The 24,756-nt window shown below is 42.1% G+C and overlaps 1 protein-coding gene across 1 annotated transcript in view; it reads left to right on the top strand.

Moving 5' to 3' along the window:
- MOXD1 (monooxygenase DBH like 1) overlaps nucleotides 1–24,756 on the top strand; it is a 773,208-nt gene that overhangs the window by 293,324 nt on the left and 455,128 nt on the right. The gene's annotated exons all lie outside the window — the stretch shown is intronic.

Raw genomic sequence — 24,756 nt, 5'->3', positions numbered from 1 at the left:
GGGGGTGCGGGAGACGTATCCTAATCCCTTATGTTTTCTGAGGGTGGCTGAGGAGGCTCATACATGTTGATATATGTCTTCCAGCGGCTGTGCGTGCGCCATCTTGTCTCTCGGTAGGATCGAGAGAGAAGAAGAGGTGAAAAACGAAGGGGGAATTTAATGAAAGGGGGCAAGGTATTCCCCTCTTGACCCCCTAGGAATGATGTTGGGGTTATTAAAGGGTCCCGTGGGGAAAAAAAATGATTTTTCACGGTAGAAGCGCTTCCCGGGCCGCAAACTGGTAGCGAAACGGGAATTCGCCATTTTGTGTTTCGTATTAATTAAATTACTAGGTATAAGGGGGTGCGGGAGACGTATCCTGATCCCTTATGTTTTCTGAGGGTGGCTGAGGAGGCTCATATATGTTGATACATGTCTTCCAGCGGCTGTGCGTGAGCTTTTTTTTTTTTTTGCTGCGTGACGTCTGTTAACGTTCGAATCGATGGAAATCAGGAAGTGTTGACCGCCAATTTGTCAGTGCGATAAAATATTTTGTTATAAATGAATCCTTATTGATAAACATTGTCTGCGCCATCTTGCCTTTTTTCCAATGCCGAAATTTTGTCGTGCACGGCAGCCATTTTAGATGCCGGGCCGGTCCCAGGCTATCACCTAGCCCTGCGGATGTAGTTTATGGCCCCAGCTGTAGAGAATCCAGACATGCCAACCCTCCCGATTCAGGTGTGAGACTACTGATTTCAGTGCTAGTCTCCCGCCTCCCGATTTCTGCAAGCAAAAACCCGGGGGCATATTACCAACAACTAGCGATAATTTTTGTCTCTAACTTGTTTAGAGACAAAAATTATCGCCGCACATCGGCGATTTTTATCGCAGATAAACCTTGCTATTAGCAAGGTTTATCGCAAATGCGATAAAAAATGGCCGCAATGCATGAATATCGCTGAAAAGTCAGCGATATTCATGCATTATCGAGCAAATGCTCTTAGCCATGTTATCCACCTCCCATTGGATAACATGGCTAAGAACTGCTCAGGGCAGGTGTTAGCTTTTGGAGATATTCGCGCTTAGCGCGAATATCTCCAAAAGTTGGTAATAGGAGATAGCGATGTTAGGGACTGTTTCCAGTCGCTAACATCTTGGCACGCCCACTTTGCATGTCATTAGTGATAAATATCACTGACATGCAAAGCGGGGCCCAAGATGGTCGCTATCTCCTTTTAGCTGTCTCTAACTGGTGTTAGCGACAGCTTGGTAATAGGGAGATAATTTTATCTCCGCTTTCTTGGCTTTTAAAGCCAAAAAAGCGGAGATAAACCCCCCTTGATAATATGCCCCACGATTCCTCGGGGGTTTCAGCTGACAGGGCTTGGTATTGTGTTACGTGGTAATTCTTCCAGGAAACGTCAGAGGGTCGATGCAGGGGTTCTAGAAGGGGTGATAAACCTTAAGCCTCATGAACAAGCGCATGGTCTTTTAAAGATCTGTGAAGTACTTGGGGCGGCGGTGTGTGTGTGCCCTCTTTCAGGAGCGGGCGGGGGGGGGGGGGGGGGCACTGCCAGCAACTTGCCAGGCCAGGCAGTGTTTAACACTTGCATCAATTAATTATTAATTAATTATTATTAATGCATCACCCTTTCTCTGCCTGCTATTGCGGTCCATGCTTCGGAAAGGTAAGAAAAAGAACGTGCATTTGAGTTTGAAATGTCCGATCCTGAAGCAGTACACTTGCAAAGCCCACACATGACAATAACCCGATTCAAGGCCCCTTTCACCCGATTTTTTAAAAATATATAGCACTCCAACAAAGTAGGATTATAAAACTTTATTAACTTTTAAATATAACGAACGCAACAAAAACTGTAAATACATTTAAACATTTTTTAACAAAAAAAAGCAACAATGGTCAGAAGCTGTCTTTTGTGCGAATAGTCCCAAGGCAGCACAACGTGCTGAGTTCTGGACGGCACCCAGGTGATGTCACCTGGGTGCCGCACTGGTTTTTGGTTTCCTACAATGCAGCTCAGAAAAACAGCGTGGGGCGTCCCGGGTGGTGTGGGGGGAGGCCTCGTCAGTAGCGGTCTGTTGTGCGAATAGTCCCAAGGCAGCAGAACGCGCTGAGATGTGGATGGCACCCAGGTGATGTCCAGTAAACTGCCGCACTGGTTTTGGTATCCTACAATGCTGCTCCGAAAATTGGCGTGGGGCGGCCCGGGGGGGGCGTGAGGGAGGCGGCGTGAACGGGCCTCCCCAGGTGGCGGCCATCCAGCTGAGTTGCGCCCGCTCTTGCGGCTACAGTGTCTCGCTCACCATGTAGTTGACTTCCGCCCACTCTTGCAGTGCAGCGATAGGCGGCTGCCACAGGACTCTTAAAATGGCGGACGGCTCTTCGGTTTTGGGCCTGGTCCACTAAAATGGCCCTGGGACACCTTGGAACTCGGACGCTTGCCTGCTAGGGCTTGGGCTCCATTCTCGAAAGCGTCCCCTCAGCCGTGAAGATTCTACAAAAGTCTTGGGGGCCCTCGACTCCTGCAGGCTTCTGGTGGGGAGCGGCTGCCATGATTGCTCGCAGAATGACCACGACGGAGCCACGAGATGGTGGTGCTCTCATGCTGACGCCAGCTTCAGTCTGAATCATCCAGAAACAAGGTGGGGCTTTCATGGTTTGGGGAAAAAAAATGTTCTAAACCAATGAAAAGTGTTATTTTTAGGTCATATGACCAAGCCATCCATCTTTAGGAAACCAAAAGTAAAATGAACCAATGAAAAGTTTTATAAACAAGTCACATGATCTGTTATGCGGCATAGGGCTACAAAAAGCGTAGAAAATCCGTTGGCACGTGAGGCGTCGTCAGTAGCGGACCGATGTGCGAATAGGCCGAAGGCAGCACAACGCGCCAAGATCCGGATGGCACCGAGTTAGTGTCCAGCAAGTTGCTGCACTGGTGTGGCCATCCTACAATGCTGCGCCGAAAATCGGCGTGGGGTGCCCCGTTGGCTTATGAGGTGATGTCAGTAGTGGACCGATGTGTGAATAGGTCGGAACCAGCACAAGGCGCCAAGATCCGAATGGCAAGTCCTGGATGTTGAGTGCCATAGTTGAGAGTTCTGAGCAGTGCTTGTAAGACTGTCTGAAGCTTATTTGCACCTGCTGCAGCTTCACTATTGCCCTGGTGTGGCCAAAGGTCGCACATGACATAGGCGGCCGGCTCCCGAGGTCCGGCGGAACTTTTTTCCTTTTCCTTTTTGCTTCTTGTCCCACAATCCGTTTCATCTGAAGACACAACCAGGTCCCTGAATGTGTGCAGGGGGACGCTATTGATTGAATGAAAATGGCGGCTTGACACAAAGCTGACTCAAGCGTTGCTGTTGATGCTATACAGACAAAAATTGGTTTTCAGTTTGTACATTCTTCAGGATTTTTTTTTCCATCCAAGGCTGATTGAGAGTTTGTAGAAAAATGGCTTCAGATTTTCCACATATTACTCTTCAACATTCTTCCTAAATGTAACAATGTGAGACTCACTAGGAGAACGGCTGTTTATCTTTCCTTTCAAAATGCTGCCAACAATATTTTCTGAATGGAAGACACCATCTTGTAGCATAAAGGGCCGAAAGGGGTTCTGGTCTGGCCGATGGTTGGTGGAGACATTTTGACTATATCTTGGACCTGCCCGGCCTCGCCCAAAATGGCGCCGGTATAAATGGGACTCGTAACTCCTTGTTGTGTACTGGTTGAACAACCTTGATATCACGAGATATGAATGCAGTTTTGATGCTCATTGCGGGCGGGGACGAGAATTGATTGAATATTTCGACATCCCTATTGATATTAAGTTCTGATGTGTTATTGATTACTGTACTATTGAAAGTTCGAATTAACGTCATCCATGGTACTTGCACGCAAATGTATATCTAGATAACTTTTTTGTAAGTGGCCCTGTCGTATTTTAATTACAAAATGTACGTCCACCGATTCCGCAACTGTTAGACACCTTAGTTCTTGCAACCTAATGGCTCGCTCGTTACGTTCCTCTATAATGTAAATGTCTCCTCATCATATACGATTTCAGTTTGCTCCGTGGCCGGCCCACGTGGTTATAGGCCCGTATTTGTATACTGACATTTTCACAATAAAGGTTTTTAAAACAAAACATGGTAGTAGTATTTACATTGGTAAAGTTTTTACTTTTAGTCACTGTTTTCGAATCAGTAAAAGGCAAGTGAAATAAAGCAGTCCAATTACATGACGGATAAAAGGTATAATATGTAGGAACGCAGTAAAGATAAATGGTCAAGGGCAGTTGTGTTTTCCACTCCTGCAACATAAAGTGATCGATAAGAATCTGATAATCAGGCGTATCGGCGACTAAGACAGCAGGCCGAGTCTCTTTTACTCAACGGCTCCGTCATGGAACGAAGAAACGCCCTTTTTCTCGAAAAAGGAATATATTTTACTTGCAGGACAGTTGTAAATTTTCCGGGAAAGTACATTAGCCTGGAATATTATAACATATATGTTTTTTAAAAAAAAGTTCGAAATCAATAAAAAGCGTATTTTTTAGGTCATATGACCAAGCTTTTCATTATTAAAATAACAAAAGTAAAATGAACCAATAACAAGTTTTATTAACAAGTCACATGACCTGTTATGCTTACGTTACGCGCTGCGCGCCGCGCCCCGGATCACTTCCGGGTGCGCTAACGCGGCGTGTCATATAACCCATTACGCGACAACGTAGGTCAAGAATATAGTCAAAATGTCTCCACCAACCAGCGTTCGGAACACAACCCCTTTCAGCAGTCCAAAAAGTTCTGTAAAATGACAACAGAGGGGACAGGCAACAAGAACCATCAGTCAAAGAGGGGAGGGCAAGTTCTTCTCTACCGGGTCATGTTGGGGTGCTACCGGAACTGATCGAATTGGTAGTCTACAGTGTTTCTGGATGTTTCAGACTAAAGCTGGCGTCAGCATGAGAGCACTACCATCTCGTAGGTCCGTCGTGGCCATTCCACGAGTAAACATGGCAGCCGCTCCCCACCAGAAGCCTGCGGGAGTCGGGGGCCCCCAAGACTTTTGTAGAATCTTCACGGCTGAGGGGACGCTTTCGAGAATGGGACCCAAGCCCTATCAGGGAAGCGTCCGAGTTCCAAGGTGTCCCAGGGCCATTTTAGTGGACCACGCCCAAATCTGAAGAGCCGGCCGCCATTTTGAGAGTCCTGTGGCAGTCGCTTATCGTTGCATCGCAAGAGCGGGAGCAACTCAACTACATGGTGAGCGAGACGCTGTAGTCGCAAGAGCGGGCGGTAAACAGCTGAATGGCGGAAGAGGCACAGTGTAGCAAAAGCGGCCGGAATGGCAACTAAAACGGTAAAGGGGCGCCCCACTACAGCGTGTCTTCAGGTCAAACGGATTGTGGGACAAGGTCCAGAATAGAAGAGTCATCAAAAGGCAAAAAGTTCCGCCGGACCCCGGGAGCCGGCCGCCTATGTCGGGGGCGATCTCAGGCTAAACCGGTGCTATAAGACTTGGGGAGGGGGTCGGAGCCAAGCGTCTTCTCCGAGTCCGTGCCATCACACCGCCCCTCGGGGGCCTCCGTCAAGCGGTTTAGGGAGGTACCATATCACATTGTTTTCAAATGCAGTCAGGTCCACAAATGACACTCACTTACTTTGAGAATAGTGAAGCTGCAGTAGGTGGAAATAAGCTTCAGACAGTGTTACAAGCGCTGCTCAGAACTCTGAACTATGGCACCCAACATCCAGAACTTATGCCATTTGAGAATGGCAGTGACATTGAAGCAACTCAGGGACCAAAACCATTAACGTACTTTCACGTATGAAAATCTTACTTGGGGAGGGGGCAGGAGCGAAGCGCCCCCTCCCAGTCCGCGCCACCACACCGTATGTTGAAAATCTGAAGCCATCATTCTACAAACTCAACCAACCTTGGATGGAAAAATATAGAAAAATGTACAAACTGAAAACCAGTTTTGGTCTGCATAGCATCAGTAGCAACGCTTGCTATCAGAGTGCATGAGTTTCATGCTCGATCGATTGAGCTAGCCGGATCGGGCAATAAAAAGTATAAAATAGTTATGTAAATAGTTATTTAATAAAATGTTTTACCCTGTTTCTTTGCTGGTGTGTTGTATATATTTTTAATATTTGCATAGGGTTTGTCGTTTTTTTGGGCGGGGTGGGTGACGGAGCCAAGCTGTCTTGCAGCCCTCATGGTGTGGAGCTCAGTTCATCTCACTATTTTCGTATTTCTCATGAAGGGTTGTTCCTAATATTTCTATTTTAGCGAGGTCAAAAAGAGATCCAATTAGTGGCCTACTGATTTTGCTCGATTAATTTTATTTTTTTACACGATTTTTCACGCTTTTTCACTATCTGCAAAGACTAAACAGAGTATTGCGACTTTGTGCTTGTTTGTAAATAGAGAATGAACCAAAGAGAATCAATTGTAAAACAGTAAATGCTTGGATAACAATCAATCAAATGGAGAGACAAGCAGGCACGACGGATTACAACGGGGGTAAAGGCCTGCGTTAACTACTCTTCACTATCTGCAAAGAGAGAGTACTACTAAGAGAAAAGAGGGGAGGGGGGCAGCGTTCAAAGCACATCAGCGTGCATAAACACGAAAAAGTTTTTACCTATCACGTACTTGACATTTTACAGCTTTTGATATTTGCTATTAAAAAACCAATGAAATTCACTGAAAAAACCATAGGTTATAGGCCATATATAGTTAGGAATTTGCATTTACAAAACCTTGAAAATTCACTGAAAAAACCATTGGTTATAGACCATATATAGTTAGGGATTAGCCTTTTCAAAACCTTATTTTACTCACACAAAACCATTGAAATTTCATATATAGTTAGTTCCACTATCTATATATCGCGCACCCGCAATCCACTGCTGATGATGTCACATATTACATCATTCATGACATGGTTAGTGACATCACTGATGACATCACTGATGACATCTCAAATGACATCACTGATGACATCACTGATGACATCTCAAATGACATCACTGATAAAATCACTGATAACATCTCATTTGACATGACTGATCACATCACTGATGATATCATTCATGTGATAATACCATGAACCTCTTCAGACTCTAATATAACCTTAGATACAATCAGTGTAAACAGACAGTCACAGACTGTCACTCATCCATGGAGTTACTCACACACCTAGTCAGTTATGCAAAAAATCAATCACACCTCCATTTTCTCAACTATACAGTTATACACACCTTACTTATTCAAACATATACTAACACATATTTACTTTACTCTCTTATACAATCCCTGATACATGTTCACAATGATCCATACAGCCACTCACACATTCACTGGCTCTTATGCACAGCTATTTATATATGTCAACTCTCACATGTACTGTGTTTTACATATGTACTTACTTTGACATGTAGCACTGAGATATCCATTCACTCACTAATACACTCATGCACAGTCAACCGCCCATACAGCTGTTTCCACATGCACTTTTGAACCCATACATATAGTGAATCAACTGCTCACACATCTATGCACAGAGTCACACACCTCCCAGCCACCCATACACACACACTCAGTTTCCCATACAAATACTTGGACAACCAATGAATAACCCATACAGTTACTCATATAGCTACTGATCAACATATGCAGCAGTTTGTAGAACAACAGATATAATGATGCACAAATTAAAACAGTTTAGTCACTAACCCATGCACTCAGTGAGACCCATTTAATCACTCACTCATACAGTCAGTCATGCACCTACTAAATCCTTCATCCAGACACTTATACATCCACTCATTCTTCAATATGTAAGACATATTTTAACTTTACAGAAACATACAGTCACTGGATGTTGTCATCAGTGATGTCATCAGTGATGTCATTTGAGATGTCATCAGTGATGTCATCAGTGATGTCACTAAACATGTCATGAATGATGTAATATGTGACATCATCAGCAGTGGATTGCGGGTGCACGATATATAGTTAGTGGAACTAACTATATATGAAATTTCAATGGTTTTGTGTGAGTAAAATAAGGTTTTGAAAAGGCTAATCCCTAACTATATATGGTCTATAACCAATGGTTTTTTCAGTGAATTTTCAAGGTTTTGTAAATGCAAATTCCTAACTATATATGGCCTATAACCTATGGTTTTTTCAGTGAATATATATATATATATATATATATATATATATATATATATATATATATATATATATATATATATATATATATATATATATATATATATATATATATATATATATATATATTGTGCATTCCGCCGTCTCACCTAGCTCCGAAGTAACACCCAGCCAGGGTAAGCACCACTCGGACACGGACCAGTAAAGTTACTTTTCTTATTTATTCAGTGCAGAAAAAAGTCCATGATGTTTCGGCTTCCACGAGCCTTGTTCACATATATATATGTGTGTGTGTGTGCATATATATATATATGTGTGTGTATATATATATATATATTCACTGAAAAAACCCTAGGTTTTACACACGTTATAGTTAGGAAGTAGCATTTAAAAAACCTATGAAATTCACTGAAAAAACCATAGGTTTGACACCAGTTATAGTTAGCTGGAAATTTTACTGACATAAAACCAATGAAATTCCACGTTATAGTTAGTTGGACTCACTATAACTTGCGCTTGTAATGCACTGCTGATGACATTACATATTACATCACTCATGACATGGTCAGTGACATCACTCATGACATCACTGATGACAGACCTCCTTTAAGTGTAATCTAACCCTTAAAACACATATTGGAAAATAGAAATTAACATTTTCAAAAAAATGGAGATACCCATACCAGTTACAACAACCAATTCAGTAATTCCACCATCTATATACACATTCTCTCATTCACCAACAGTTCTATATAGTCACTCATACATGTACTCACTCATCATATGTAGTGATACACCTATACATCCTGTTACACACCGACAATCATCCAAAAGTTACTCACACACATACTCACACATGCAAATAAACTATTGAACATCCATTTATTTGCATATAAAACTATACACACACTACCACGTTACTTCTAAAGAAACTTATACATACTTACTCTCTTAAACAATCACTTATAGAAACACATACTTATTTAAACAGGAACTCTTTCTATCTCTTAGTCTCACATATACTGACTTATATATATCAATACTCACATATACTAAATTAAAACATATCTCGTTACTGATAAAGACACTAGTGAGGCAGGCATTCACTCACTAACACACACATATACACACTCATCCACCCATACAGTCCTGCACATATGCTGTCTTCAAAAAACATAGAAACAGTGAGTCAGTCATTGATGGATGTATATGATAAGTAACACCCCCACCAAACCATAGAGACACTCATACTGATACTAAAAAAACATCTAATAACCCATATACACACACATGTAGGTACTCATCAACCCATGCAGCCACTTATTCACAAAGTGAAACACTGATACATATATTTAAATATTTAAACATTACTCGCTAATATATGTATTCACTAAGATACACTTAATAAGCCAGTTATCCAATCATTTCTTTTTGAAAAAAACATTCATTAAGACAATAATGTAAACATTTATTCTTCCCTCGACCTTTACATATACATATATAAAACATATTTATTTTTTAGTAAGACACACATTCACTGGATGGTGTCATAAGTGATGTCACTGACCATGTCATGAGTGATGTAATATGTAATGTCATCAGCAGTGCATTACACGCGCAAGTTATAGTGAGTCCAACTAACTATGACGTGGAATTTCATTGGTTTTATGTCAGTAAAATTTCCAGCTAACTATAACTGGTGTCAAACCTATGGTTTTTTCAGTGAATTTCATAGGTTTTTTAAATGCTACTTCCTAACTATAACGTGTGTAAAACCTATGGTTTTTTCAGTGAATTTCATAGGTTTTTTGAATGCTAGTTCCTAAGTATGAAATCACGTTCGTAACTACATAGTGTCACCGCCTACACGTCCTAAGAAGTGCATGTAAAGTCATGTGACTTGAAAACAACACTTACAATTGGTTCTTAGTAGATCCTGTTCTGGAATTTACACGAAGCACTCCACCCACTTTCCTCACAATCTTTTCTACTCTCAAGAGACAACAACGTCGAGCATCTTCCAGAAAACTTTGCTGAAATGGCTGCCCTTTCGCATTCATCTTCCGAATCTGAAGGAAATGAGCGACCACCGTTAAGAAGAAAAAAGGAATCTTTCATTTGGCAATTTTTTACTTATCCTGAAGATCAAAAGAAAGTGAATGCGCCAAAAGTAACCTGCACGATATGCAATTCGGAGCTCTCAAGGGGAAATCCAAATAGAAAATATTCCTTTTCTATACACACCATGCTGCGGCATGTTAAACAAAGGCACCCTGAGCATTATGCAAAAGCATCGACAAGAGCCCTGGCCACGCTATTACCATCAGAGGTGGCCAGCACATCTTCTGGTGGACGACCTGTATCTCCATCGAGTGCTGAGATGGACTTGAGACCATATCTTGCGAAGGTGCACATGAAATGCAACGAGTGTGGAGAAATTCTTTTGTATGGAGAGCAGAGCCTCGTTCTTATTAAACTCAAAATTGAATGCCCCAAGAAAAGATAAATTTCTTCACTTCATTTTCATAGTATTACATACTGAAAAATGTAGTAGCAACTTTAAGAAATCGAAAGCATCATAACACTTGTTTCCAAAAAAAAAAAAAAAAAAGTTCTTTTCAGAACTAACTCTTTCCACCAAAACATGCTCCAAGAGCATATTATGAAATGTGTTTTCGCCGCTTTATTTTAGTGCGAGACCGGGTGCGCGCACCCTCCTATCGCGTACAGGACCTGACACTTGCATGTGAAGTCATGTGACTTCAAAACAACACTTCTAATTGGTTCTTGGTAGTTTCTATTCTGGAATTTACACGCAGCACTCCACCCACTTCCATCACTTTCTTTTCTACTCTCAAGAGAGAACAACGTCGAACATCTTCCCGAAGACTTCGCTACAATGGCTACCGTTCCGCATTCATCTTCCGAATCTGAAGGAAATGAGCGACCACCTTTGACAAGAAAAACGGAGGCCACGCTATTACCATCAGAAATAATCAGCACATCTTCCGGTGGATCACCTGTATCTCCATCGAGTGCTGAAGTGGACTTGAAACCATATCTGGCGAACGTGCACATAAAATGCAAGAACTGTGGAAAACTTCTTGTATACGGAGAGCAAAGCTTTATTCTAATTAAACACAAAATTGAGAGTCATAAATGCTCCATGAAAAGTTACATTTCTTCACTTTATTTGGATAGTATGACATACTGAAAAATGTCGTAGCAACTTTAAGAAATCAAAAGCATCATAACACTTGTTTCCCAAAAAAAAAAAAAAAAAAAAATTCTTTTCAGAACTAACTCTTTGTACCAAAACAAGCTTCAAGAGCATATTACCTGATATTTTCTCGCCGCTTTCTTTTAGTGCGCGACCGGGTGCGTGCACCCACCTATCGCGTACAGGCGTCGAGACACGCATGTGCAGTCATGTGACTTTAAAACAACACTTCCAATTGGTTCTTACTAGTTTCTATTCTGCAATTTACACGGAACACTCCACACACTTCCCTGGAAAACCAGTTTATCGAAAAACTTTTAAAGCCTCCCCTTATGAAACATTCGACATAGTTCACATAGCAGTGTAGTAAATAGCACTAGATACACTCCGTCCCTTAATTACAAGAGACTTATTGCTATGTGAGAACAACTTTTGTTTTCACGCGATAATGTGAAATGCTGAGCCTGTTACAGAATTTTCTTTCACATATATGTTACTATTCTCCTTCGAGCACTAACACCGTAGAAAATACCACCAATAGCGGTGATATTTTTTACACCGAGAACGGGCGATTTGTATCGCTTAGAGCCCTACAATTATAAAGTTTTATTTCCTAAGTCTCTGATCTCCAACTGTGCAACGTGGCTCCCCTGTGTGTCGTAATAAGGTCCATAAACAAAAACTACAGGGCCAGCATTATAAACATGCACAGAACCACAAAACGACAAGAGCCACCATGTTGATATATATCCTTAATATAATAAACCTCTGAGAATAAATACATATTTCCGTGGCACCCCATAACAGAAATGTGGCGTCCTCTGACTCTGCTCCATTACCAAACACCCTAACCCCCCGCCCCCCTCACTCTTCACTAAACTCCGCACTCCATCCCACCCGGACCCCCTATTACAAACCCCCAACCTACCCTCCCTGCCCAAACCCACCATGAACCTCAAACCGCCCCTGGAAAACTTATAAGACACAGGATTACTAAAACTCAAAGAATAGGCAACAGGCAGATAATGTAAATAGTACATAAAGACACATATTTTTTCCATAATACTATTGAAAAACATGTTCTATTTTTTATAAATCTATCATGCATCTGACCCTCTAGAACTGCTTTCAAAACGTGAACTATAAACCTCTACTTTTCATTTTCAAACCATACACTTTCAATTACATTATTTTTTTTTCACAATTCATGTAATGTTACACACCTTTTCTAAAATACACCAGTCCCTGTTATTTATAAGGATTTATTTTCAGTCTTCATCAGTGACACTTTCTTAACATATAATGGAAATAACTGTAACTTTTTAAACGACAATGCTAACGCGGTAAAAATAACCCTTCATTTGCTTTCCTTTAAGAATGCAGACTATCTACCCCACGCATGCGTTTCTTGATCTTTGTATTTGGCAGCGAATACCGACCTTGAATCGGAAGACATGAACAAGAGCGCCATTGTCACATTTAAAACTGAACGTTGCATCTGCTCACACACATATCTTTCACTTAGCTAACATTCACAGAAAACAGCATTGATGTAAAAAAAAATTGACCTTGCTTTACAACTTCCTCAAATTACTCCCTTATTTTTTAACGCATCCTCCAGTTCAAGAAAAGCTACTTTTTTGATAACTACTAAGCAATATATAAGTGACTAGACTCCTAGAAATTTATCAAGTCATTCTGCTCCTCTCCACTGCATAGCCGGCGACCTAATTCTGTGGAGTTGCTATACAACCGGCAGTGCTGCGCCGTTTCCTTTACCATCTTGGGAAATTCAAAATGGATGTCCCTCCTGCCTTCGCAAACGAGCCGGACCACTTAGAACTATTTCGACAGAGAATGCTTCTGTACTACGGCACCTTACCACTCTCAACTTTGAATACTTCATATCGATTATCATTTCGATATTCGTATATCACCTGTGTGCAGCCTGTATTTCATTGCCTGAGCTGTGATTTCACGTGGGCCCTGGATTTATGTCTCTGCAATTTGGTACCTCCTGAAGCGAATTACAATCACCTCATGAATCCGTTAATTGATCATGAACAGCTTTGTTACAACAGAGGGTTTATGGCCTTTGCAGCAATACAAGGAGTTCTGGGTCATTGGAATATATTCGCAGCGGCGCAAGATTTCCTAACAGAGAGCTACATCAAAAACCCACCGAGCTGCCCTATGATGGTAAAAGACGCTCTAATAATGACAGATCATGAATGCTGCTTTCCTCTTCTCAATTGGATGGCTGACATGTTTTCAGATGATAACAGTGATTTCCTGTTAGAAGCACTTGCTGCATACTTTGCCTACACAATGGACGGTTAACTCTTTCCTAATAGAGAACTACATCGAAAACCCACCGAGCTGCCCTCTGATGGTAAAAGAGGCTCCGATTTTAACAGATCATGAGTACTGCTTTACTCTTTTCCATTGGATGGCTGACATACTTTCAAATGATAAAAGTGATTTCCTGTTACAAGCAGAAGCTACCTATTTTGCCTAAACAATGCTTCAATAACTCTTATACAAACCATTGACGTCCTCATTTCCTTTTGCTTCCCTATATTCTTCACGTTCTTTTCCATATTTTCTTTTGAAGAACAGACCTATTGGCTTTACTAACAGTGGACATTATGATTTCGTGTTGTTTAAATTTTGATCTTTTATGTGGACTACATTTGTTTCTTCAGCTACTCGATTTTCAACTTTATTTTTTTACAGTCTAATCTCAACAATTCTATTGCATATCTTATGTAAGGTTATTTCAAACGTACTCGATGCAAAACTCGCTAATATATGCTACATGTACCCTAATTAATGTGTAAATTTTAAACGAGTTTTTTATAACTGTAAACGCCATTTCGCATCTCAACTGCTTATTTCCGCCTCACACGCCTCTGCTCCTTTAATTTTCTATAAAATTATTAATTTAAAATACTTTACAGAAAAATATGTTCTTTCAACAATATTTCCATTGTTACTTGTGCTGTATTTCAAATGCAATACTGCAACCTTCAAAAGATATATCAATACAGTAGTTCTCCTCAATACTGATTTGCGCACCATCCAACAGATTACATACATGCACCTCTCGCCATTTTGTCGCTTTTGGCGCCTTTTTTTCCCCGTACACAGTAACATAACACAAACTTGATAGTGCTTCGCATGTAGACAGCTGATTGATAAAGTAATGATGTATAACCACTTGCATTTTCATATATCGTTCCCTAACTGAAAGGCCAGAGACCTTCTTCCATTTATTAAAATATGATATACTTCCTTATAAGAGTGTACAATGTTTTTTCCAACTATATTCATTTTTCTTCAACTATAGCGTTTGTATTCCATGTACTACTGACAATACCAATTACTGTGTTTTTTGCAATTTCTGTACTCATATTACGTAATGATTTGCCTTTAAAACAGTACATTTCTAAATAAACATTTCAAATATTCACGGTTTCTCTTTTAATCCATAATCTCAACTGAAATGATTTCATATTGAAAAACTATTCATGGGTTCCACATAACCTTAACTGTAGACACTGAGGACCTTATTTATGAAGACCTTCCGCCGCCGGTGCCTCATTTTTTAAAATGGGAAAAAGTGACGCACCGGTGGCGCAAGGCCTTCATAAATAAAGTCCTGAATGTTTTCTTTTCTCGACCTCACTTACTGATACTAGAACCTGCAAGCCAATTACGGCCCGTGAACTCTTTCTTAGTAGGTCGCGCACCGTACAGACAGTTATACCACTGTTAAAAATCTTTTTTTACTGTTACCAAGCACCGCCACAGTTCCGCTTCACTCAGACTTAATCACTGCTCCCACGCTTCTACAGGCCAAACGCTATGTTGTATTTCTCTCCTTATCACACTTTCATCTCCACAATAACAAACAGTTCTCCGCCTGCCACCACAGAACAGAGTGCAGATGCAGAGGCACCAAAGAGTGAACCCATCACCAACTGCCATCTCCGGCTGTTTCCATGGTTACACCTCATTCTGCACCTTGCTGAAAGCACAGGTCAAAAGTTCATGTCTCAACGTTCTACAACAAACTAAGAAGACTATTTTCCCTCCAGAAACAACTGCCAATCCACAGCTCTGTTACATGTCTTGTTTTTTCACACCCAATAGTACTTTTCGTTTAACATAAACATTAACATGCAACATACTGTTCAATCTCCACTTATTACAATCAACCAATCATTTTTATTTTTTTAACCACACCCAGCCTCTTCCTTTTTCTTTATTTAGAATTTCAACTTCTAACTCCCATTCCACTTCCAGAACCGATCGGAGGACGACTACAAATCCCTTGAAAATGAAGGTCTGGCTAATAGGACACAGTTATATTCACTGGAGTGAAAAATATGCAGTAAGCAGACGAATTTGCAACCTCGGCTTACCAAATGTACACATAACATGGATTGGCAAAAGAGGATTGAAATGTCACCAATTGATTCCATTGGTGAAAACTTTTATGCATCTCCCAGAACCAGACCTTATAATTGTGCACTGTGGTGGGAACGATCTAGGCACAATCACTGGGGTAGGTCTGGAAATGCTTCTAAAAGACACCTTTCGACAATTGATGACACTTTTTCCTTGATCTGCCTTGGTATATTCCAATATATGCCAAAGACAGAAATGGAATTGGTCCAATCAACATTGTGCACAATTTGAGAAAGCAAGGAGACATGTAAATAAATCTGTTTCTGCGTTCCTCAGAGATTATAGCATGGGTTCTATTTACCACAACAACTTGCGATACCACATGCAAGACGTCTATAGGAGAGACGGTGTTCATTTCACGAATGAGGGAAACAGAATCTTCCTCTGCAACATCAGGCTCTGCATCGGTACTTACTTATAAATGCAGAAAACACTAATTTAACACAAGGGCTCTTTTCAGAGCCACCTTATATCTAACCACTCAAACTTCTGATTTATCTCCATTTTCACACTCTTGTAAATAGGTGTGCGCGACCGGGTGCGCGCACCCCGTATTTTTTTTCGGGAAAAAATTATATCTTTTTGCGTTTAACGCTCTTACTGCACACCCCGAGAAAAGCTACGCAGCAAAACAATCTCTACCTTCTCCCCTTTCCATGTTTCAACGCTTTGAAATGAACAATATATTTACTCGCAGTGACAAAATGGCGAACAAAACTTCCTGATTTCCTTCGAATCGAACGTTAACAGACGTCACGCAGCAAAAAAAAATTCCGCGTGCGCGCCTATAGATATATAATTGACTTTAACTTTAATTTTCTCAACAACTACTGAACAGATTTACACCATTCCGAAAAAAGCGTAATCTGCGAACCGGACTCTACAGTTTTGCCAAATTTCTTATAAATCCATTCAGCCGTTCGACCTGTAGCCAAGTCTAAAGGTCCTATGGAAAATAACATGTAGAAAACACGTTTTGGGACCCCCCTTATATCTCAGCCCCCACTTGACCAATCCCCCCAAACTTTCAGGGAAGGAGCGCAGCGGACCGAGCCATCTTCTATGAGAAATTCGCTAAGATTCTTCAACCAGGGCCAAAGTTATTCCAAATAGAATGTTGAGGATTTCCTATGGAAAACAATCTTAACTATAACTACCTACTGGCGACCGCCAGTAGGTAATATATATATATATATTACCTACTGGCGGTCGCCAGTAGGTAGTTATAGTTAATATATATATATATATTACCTACTGGCGGTCGCCAGTAGGTAGTTATAGTTAAGATTGTTTTCCATAGGAAATCCTCAACATTCTATTTGGAATAACTTTGGCCCTGGTTGAAGAATCTTAGCGAATTTCTCATAGAAGATGGCTCGGTCCGCTGCGCTCCTTCCCTGAAAGTTTGGGGGGATTGGTCAAGTGGGGGCTGAGATATAAGGGGGGTCCCAAAACGTGTTTTCTACATGTTATTTTCCATAGGACCTTTAGACTTGGCTACAGGTCGAACGGCTGAATGGATTTATAAGAAATTTGGCAAAACTGAATATATATATATATTCACTGAAAAAAGGTTACAGAAACGTTATAGTTAGGCTAACATTTCCCTTGTACAAAACCTGCGAAATTCCGCTGTTATAGTAAGCAAGCTAACTATAACTTGCGCCTCTGCAATGCACTGCTTATGAACTCACAAATTACATCATTCATGACATGGACAGTGACATCACTCATGACATTGCTAAGGACATCTCAAAGAAGACACTGATGGCATCATCTGGTGACTGTGAGTGTTTTAAAAAACTTTGAGTGCTAAATTATATACCAAGGTTTATTGGTGAATCAGTAGGTGTATGAGTGATTCATTGGTTGCATGACTGACTGTATAAGTAAGTGATTAGGTGTCTCAGTGAATGTATGGGTTAGTGACTAGGTTGTGTAAATGTCTGTATCAGACTGTCAGTTGGTGTCTAATTGGCTCTATACTTTTGTGAGTGGGTATGTGATTGGCTGTATGGGTAATTGATCGGTTGTCTGAGTACCTGTATGGGTGTCTGAGAGTCTGTGTGGGTGGGTGAGGGGGGGGGGTGACTACCTGTATAGATGAGGGAGTTGGCGGGTTAGTCGTTGTGTGGGTTACTGAGTGTGTGTGTGAGGGGTTATGTGGGTGAATGAGTGTGTGTATGGCAGTGGCTGTGAGTGAGTACATGTGTCAGTGGTATATGGGTGAGTAACTGGGTATGTGAAAAGCAGTATAGGCGAGTGATAGGCTATGTGAGTGACTGTATGGGTGAGGGAGTGAGTGATTGTGAGCAGGTTTGTGTTTGTGTAACTGTATGGATGAGTAAGGATTTGTGTGATCGACTGTATGATTGAGTGAGTAAGTATTTGAGTAGCTCTTTGGGTGACTGAGTATGAGTGGCTGTATGAGTATATGAGTCGATATGTCTGAGGTTGTATTAGTGAGTTGGTGTGTGAGTGGCTGCATGGGTGAGTGAGTGGATGTGTATGTTTATCTATGAATCAGTGAGTGGCTGTGCAAATACGAGTATATGTGTGTGATTGGGTTTGAGAATGGAAATGTGGTAGTTGAAGTAGTTGTATGAATTATTATATGGAGGTGTGATTGTCTGCATGAGATATTCTGTGGATGATGTCATCAGTGATGTCATTTGAGATATCATCAGCGATGTCATGAGTGATGTAATATGTTAGGTCATAAGCCGGGCATTGCAGGGGCATGAGTTATAGTTAGCTCACTGACTATAACGGCTGAATTTCTCTGGTTTCGTACAAGTGAAATGTTACAACAGAGCTAACTATACCTTGCGCCCCCCCCAGTATGAACTGCTTATGACCTCACATATTACATCACTCATGATGTGTTCAATGACATAATGTATGACATCACTGATGACATCTCAAATGACATAATTGATGACATCACTGATTACATTATCAAGTGAGTATGTTAGTTTGTTTTATAGTTTACATAGTGGTGGGTAGCTACCATATCACTTTTCTACCTAACTTTGTGCAGACTGTGTCCAGCTAATGGGGGTGTTTACAAAACCCATATGTCCTAATGCATCATAGGTGTGTGGAGGTATTGAACATGAAAATAATTCTTTGTATTGAACAGTAACTCTGTGTGCTGGTGACAGTGGAGGACTTCTTTTGGGCATGTTCCACACAGGTTTTTTGGTTCTGCAGATAAAGCTTCCCACAGGGCAAAGATTCTGCGTACTAGATACTTAGGGGTTAAATACGATCTCGGTCGGAAAGCATTACGACCGAATCAGTCTTTAAATGATTTCCAACTGAATCAGATCCGGGTAGTCCAAGCAACCAATTACGCTGCATCAGTAATATTCCGGATGCGATTAGGTTGGAATCCTATTGAATTCAATGAGGGCCTGTGTTCCAAACTAATACACAGAATCCCATTGAAGAATGGGGTGGCTGGGAAAAATAGTGTACCCTGTGGTGGGAAGCCTTTGGTGCCTGCCACACTGTGCATGGTTGCAGAAGGGGGTTCCTTGGGTACCCCACGGGCTCGATTCGGAAGGCCCCGGGTGAAAGGGGGCCCGCTACAAGCCCCCAAAGCCAGATTCTTACAGCCAATCTGTTTGGGAACAACCGATTTGGAAGGGCTGTCAGAATTTGTCATTGTAATCGCTCATTCGGAAAGCTTCTTTCCGTTCAGAAACACGACCTGTAGAAACACATGTTTTGGCTCTGAACGATTCGGACTTTCTAAATGACATTTGGTTCGGATTCAGAACCGATTCGGAAGTCGGAACATCCTAATTGGTAATTCTGAATGGTTTCCGAATCAGTCAGAAACAAGCCTTCCAAATCCGATTCGGAAAACCCAAATCCGATTCGGAGGCCTTCCGAACGGCATCGTAATCAATCCCTTAGTATTGTAAGCATCCTTGAGTTATTAGACACGTCTCAACATGACAATTTCCATATAACATAGAAGACTGTGTGCACCAGGTACTAACCTATGTAGATATGCTTCTTTTCCTTCAGAAGATTGGATATCTGTTAAGTTTGCACTACAGTATGAAGGCTGAAGTTAGTATAATCTCTAACACCTTGAGAACGCAGCTATTTTAAGCAAATAGGGTCTTTTTTCGCAAGCGCTGCATACAGTGCACACTGTTTTTAATAGATACTTTTTAATACTCTATGGTGTGTTTCTCACAAGAGTTTCACTGTTGCAAACAGTGTTGTATAGTGTAAGCTCTGCCCATAGAATAAACGCTGTTTACAGTGCCCACTTTTCAACTCATATCAACTTCATTTCTCAATGTAGGTTCAGTGACTGTGAGTGGTTTAACTCTTTGTTGTTAATGTTGCAAGCTATTCATTTTGGAACAGACGGTGACTACCTGGGGAAGGGGCTTTGCCTGAACAGTTGTCTACATATTGAATAGTGTGTGAAATGAGGATTTCACATATATCTGTGGTTAATTGTCAATGTCAAGTAGTCTAAGAGTTAAGTGTATGGTATATGGTCCATGTTGCACATAACACCTGCCTGCTACAGTTAAGAGAGTTGTATCTGTGATGGCATATTATTCTGAACTATTTTGTACTTACTTTCAGGCCTCTAATACCATATTAGTTTATGGAGAAACGTGTAAATAAGAAGCTTGGATGATGTCATCAGTGATGCCATCAATGATTTCATTTGAGATGTCATCAGTGATGTCATAAATGATATCATAGAATGTGTCATGAGTGATGTAATGTGAGAGGTCAAAGCAGTGGATCGTGGGGATGAAAGTCATAGTTAGCTCTGCTAACTATAACTGGTGAATTGATGTGTTTTGTTCAGTTCAAAATGTTAATGTTTTCTCTGACGTATTCACCTTATTATAATGTTACTTTAACGTTTGTTTATTTCAGTGAATTTGTAATACTTGTTTAAAAACAAAACCTACCAATAATGTTACTTTGAACTTTGTTTTTTTCAGTGAATTTTCAGGTTATATTTAACATAAAGTAATATTTTATTACCGTATGTAAAGCAAACCCCCTACTGCGCATGGAAATTGTGCATATTCAGCGGGGGCTGTCCATAGGCAAACTCCAACAGGCAGCCAACCCTGCAATGTGCACGCCTTTGGCTGTGCACAGCAGGGGGTTGGCTACAGGCCTGGCCTGTGGCCATTCCCCCTGAAGGCAGCGTACCCCACACTGCACACAGCTTTGTGTCACGTGCAGTATGGTATGGGCAAGTTTGCCTGTGTTGCAGAAAGGACCTGCTTCCAACACCCCGCTCACAGACTTTGGCTGTGTGCAGCTGGGGATAGTCACAGGGTTTTCCCTACCTTCAGGCCCTGCATTCAAACCCCCAGCAGGCAGCCAACCCAACCCCGCGCACACATTTTGGCAGCCGCAGCATAGGACTGGCCTTTGAGTCCCAGGGAACCTATACCCTGTGGCCAACAACTATATATTAAGGGCAGGTGGGCGTGAAGCCACTCCCAACCCTTAAATGGCACTGGGTATCCCATCCCATTGGGTCAAATACAATTAACAGGGAAGGAGGGTGTACATCTCCCCTTGCCTAGCCCTAATAGGCTCAGGGGACCACAACTCCCAGGGCCAAATACTATAAAAATTGGGAGGGGAGTCATGCGGTCACCCACCCCAAGACTGCATCCCAAATGACAAATTCTAAGGGAAGGGGGCATTCAGCACCGCTCCTCCAGCTTTATTAGGTCCCGGGGACTCCCTCCCCTGGGACAAACCAATGAAAAAGGGGGCAGGACAGTGTGGCCACTCTCCCCAAGCCTTCATATGCCCTGAGGACCCATTACCTGGGACTATTTATTGTTGGATGACGGAGGGGGGTTTCATGGCTCCTTCTCCAAGCTTATCAGGGCCCTGAAGGTCCCTGAACTGTATTGGTTTTTTTTAAAAGGGGATAGGGCAGGGTGGCCTTTCTCCCTGAGCCTCAATCGGCCCTGGAGACCCCAGCACTGTATTAAAGAGGACAGCAGGCCCATGGCAGAGTCTTGGCGTCAGCGCACAAAGGGCCCAGGATTTTAACTTACTTCACAGGAAGAGCTCAACGGATGTCAGCCAAGGGTCCGGGATCTTGAGTGAACCTCTTGGGGATCAGGAACTCACTCCATCAGAGGCCAGAAAAGCTCAGCAGGTCCAGTTACAGGTCCAGGCAGGTTCAGTGCAGCAAGTCAGCTGGACAGTTGCAAGGAGGCCTCTGAAACTTGCTGTGTCCCTCTAGATCACACAGAAGATCAGCCAACTGACTCTTGACGTCTCTCAGGCTAGCCTGGGAGGAAGGAACCAGGTTGAATCAATCCTCAAGCAGCAGGGCAGTCCTCTGTTAGCAGAAAAGTGCTCCGCAAACAAATGATGGACGGAATGCTGAATAAATCATACATTCACCCTCAGTCAAGCGATCTGGGTTAAATCTGTTATTCTTTTGCTCACCATGCCACCCCATTTTAGACCCAGCTATATGCAAATCACTCTTGACCCTGTGCCTCTTGACCCTGTGCCTCATGGGAACAGTTCAGACCGAACTGCCAAGCCAGGTCCTCCCTGGACCGGAAATAAGCATCCTGGGACCGGTTTTTGGGTGTTACCCTTCATCAGCCAGGATAGCTTGAAATCAGTGGCACAGTGAGCAAGGGACCCACGTCTGGGCATACCCATCCCACTTAGAGTGAAAAGTGCTACGCAAACAAATGATGGACAGAATGCTGACTAAATAATACATTCACCCCCAGTAAAGATATCTGGGTGAAATCCATTGTTCTTTTGCTCACCATGCTACCCCAGTTTAGACCCAGCCATATGCATATCAGTCTTGATCCTGTGCCTCATGGGGACCGTCCAGACCGATTTGCCAAGCCAGATCCTCCCTGGACCGGAAACAAGCATCCCGAGACCGATTTCTGGGTAATGTCTACAGTTCCAGGAGTGTACTGATTAGTGGCTATGTAGTCAAGTATTTATACCTCGTTCCAGCCTTTGAAGTTGGCGAAATTCCATTACTACTCGCACATCTGGTTCTTCCCTTGCCCAGTCAAGGTTCCAAGAAGTCTGGGATGACAAAAGACAGGGGAAGCCTGATGTCAGATTCCTTGGTGTGTGCTGGATGCAAGCCCTTTGGCACTGCTCCACCCCAGCTATCCTAGCATGATGGCCCATCCTTCCAACACATAGTCCCTTTTGTGTCACTGTCTGGTAAGAATACACAACCTCAACAACAGAGCAATACACAATCATGTGACCCAGAATACTGGCAGAAGGCACACATGATTAGAACAAGAAATTGGCAACTTTATAAAAGTGGCATTTCCAGAACTGTGACTCAAAATCTGACTTTACCCTTAATGAGGATTTTAAATTCAGAAGCATTTGAGTCTAAACAGCATATCTCTATTTTCTCCCAATCCAAAGTTAGCACTTAGTAAATGTAATCAGTTGAGCCAGTGGTAATCAATGGGAGAGATAGGTCATACAGTGAAAAATTAATGTAAGTGTTTTTCACTCCCAGGACATGTAAAATATGAACCCACATGTCCTACTTTTAAATGACAATGCTCCCTGCCCTATGAACATTTAGGGACTTCCTTAGGGTTGACGTATATATATTAAAAAAGAATGTTTAGGCCAGGGAAAAGGTTTATTTTATGAGTTATAAATGGCAGTTAAGAACTGCATTGTAGGCTGCAGTGGCAGGCCTAACACATGTTTTAAAAGGCTGCATTAGTTGGTGGCACAATGAGTGCTGTAGACCCACTTGCAGCATACTGTTTACAGGCCCTGGGTGCATGTAATATCACTTTACTAGGGACCTACAAGTAAATTACATGTGCCAATTGAGTATAAGCCACTTCTTCCATGTTTAAAGGAGAGCGGACAAGCACTTTACCACTGGTTAGCAGCGAAAGGTGCACAGACTTCTAATGCCAGCAAAACTAAATGAGCAAAAATGGAGAAGGAAGGCAAACAGTTTGGGGAAGACCACCTTAAGGCTGACATGTCTAATAGAGACACATTTGTTTATGGCCAATAACTTTGGCAAATGTAAACACCACCAAGACAAAATTGTTCACATGAAGACCCAAGGTGTTCAGGTTGTGTTTCCTGAGGCTCAAGTGTTAGGGCCATTCTATGCTTGACTTATAGTCCAATGAGATCTTACAAAATCCACAAAGTACTAGAAACTATAAAATCGATATATGGAGCCCATCCCATCTGGGGTGATACACAGCAAGGGCCCTGCATGCAACCAGTGTCTCTTCCGTCCCAGAGATGGATGCCTCATCAGGATGAAACATGCAACCAGCCCTGCTTCGTGCCTCCACCCGACTGATTCACCCTGCCCTACTTTATGCCCCCTGACCGACAGACCTAGCCCTTAGATCCAATTGTTATCTCATAGTTAGTGATCTGACTTTCTGACTGCCCTTACGTACATTATTCCAAATTGCAAGAGGCTATTCACCTTGGAGGCCTGCTGCAGAAATTAGCACAGCTCAGCACGAGATATAAACAACCCCCCTGGGTTTTCAAGGAACCAGGATTCCCTTGTGGCTCTGTCTTCTTCGCATTCAGGCTGTGACGGGCCACTCTTTGGTCACTCTAAATCTTGCTGAATGGGTTCGGTTGTGGGAAGGCCAGGAGGCAGGACCTTTGAGTGGTACCAGTCCAGGGAGGTCTGTGAATCAGTCATGCGTCGTGAACATGGGTTCCATCTCTGGAGGGCTGACTGCCACATTGCCCCCCTCCTGGATGGTCCAGGGTAACTCGCACCACAAAAAGATAAGGGACGAAATGCTGAATATTGTCAAACATTCACTCCAGTCACTGA

This window comes from Lissotriton vulgaris, chromosome 6 (assembly GCF_964263255.1).
Source record: "Lissotriton vulgaris chromosome 6, aLisVul1.2, whole genome shotgun sequence".
In the NCBI taxonomy this organism is placed as follows: domain Eukaryota; kingdom Metazoa; phylum Chordata; class Amphibia; order Caudata; family Salamandridae; genus Lissotriton; species Lissotriton vulgaris.
Note: the sequence above shows the minus strand (reverse complement) of the source record. Positions and strands in the feature narration are given on the sequence as shown.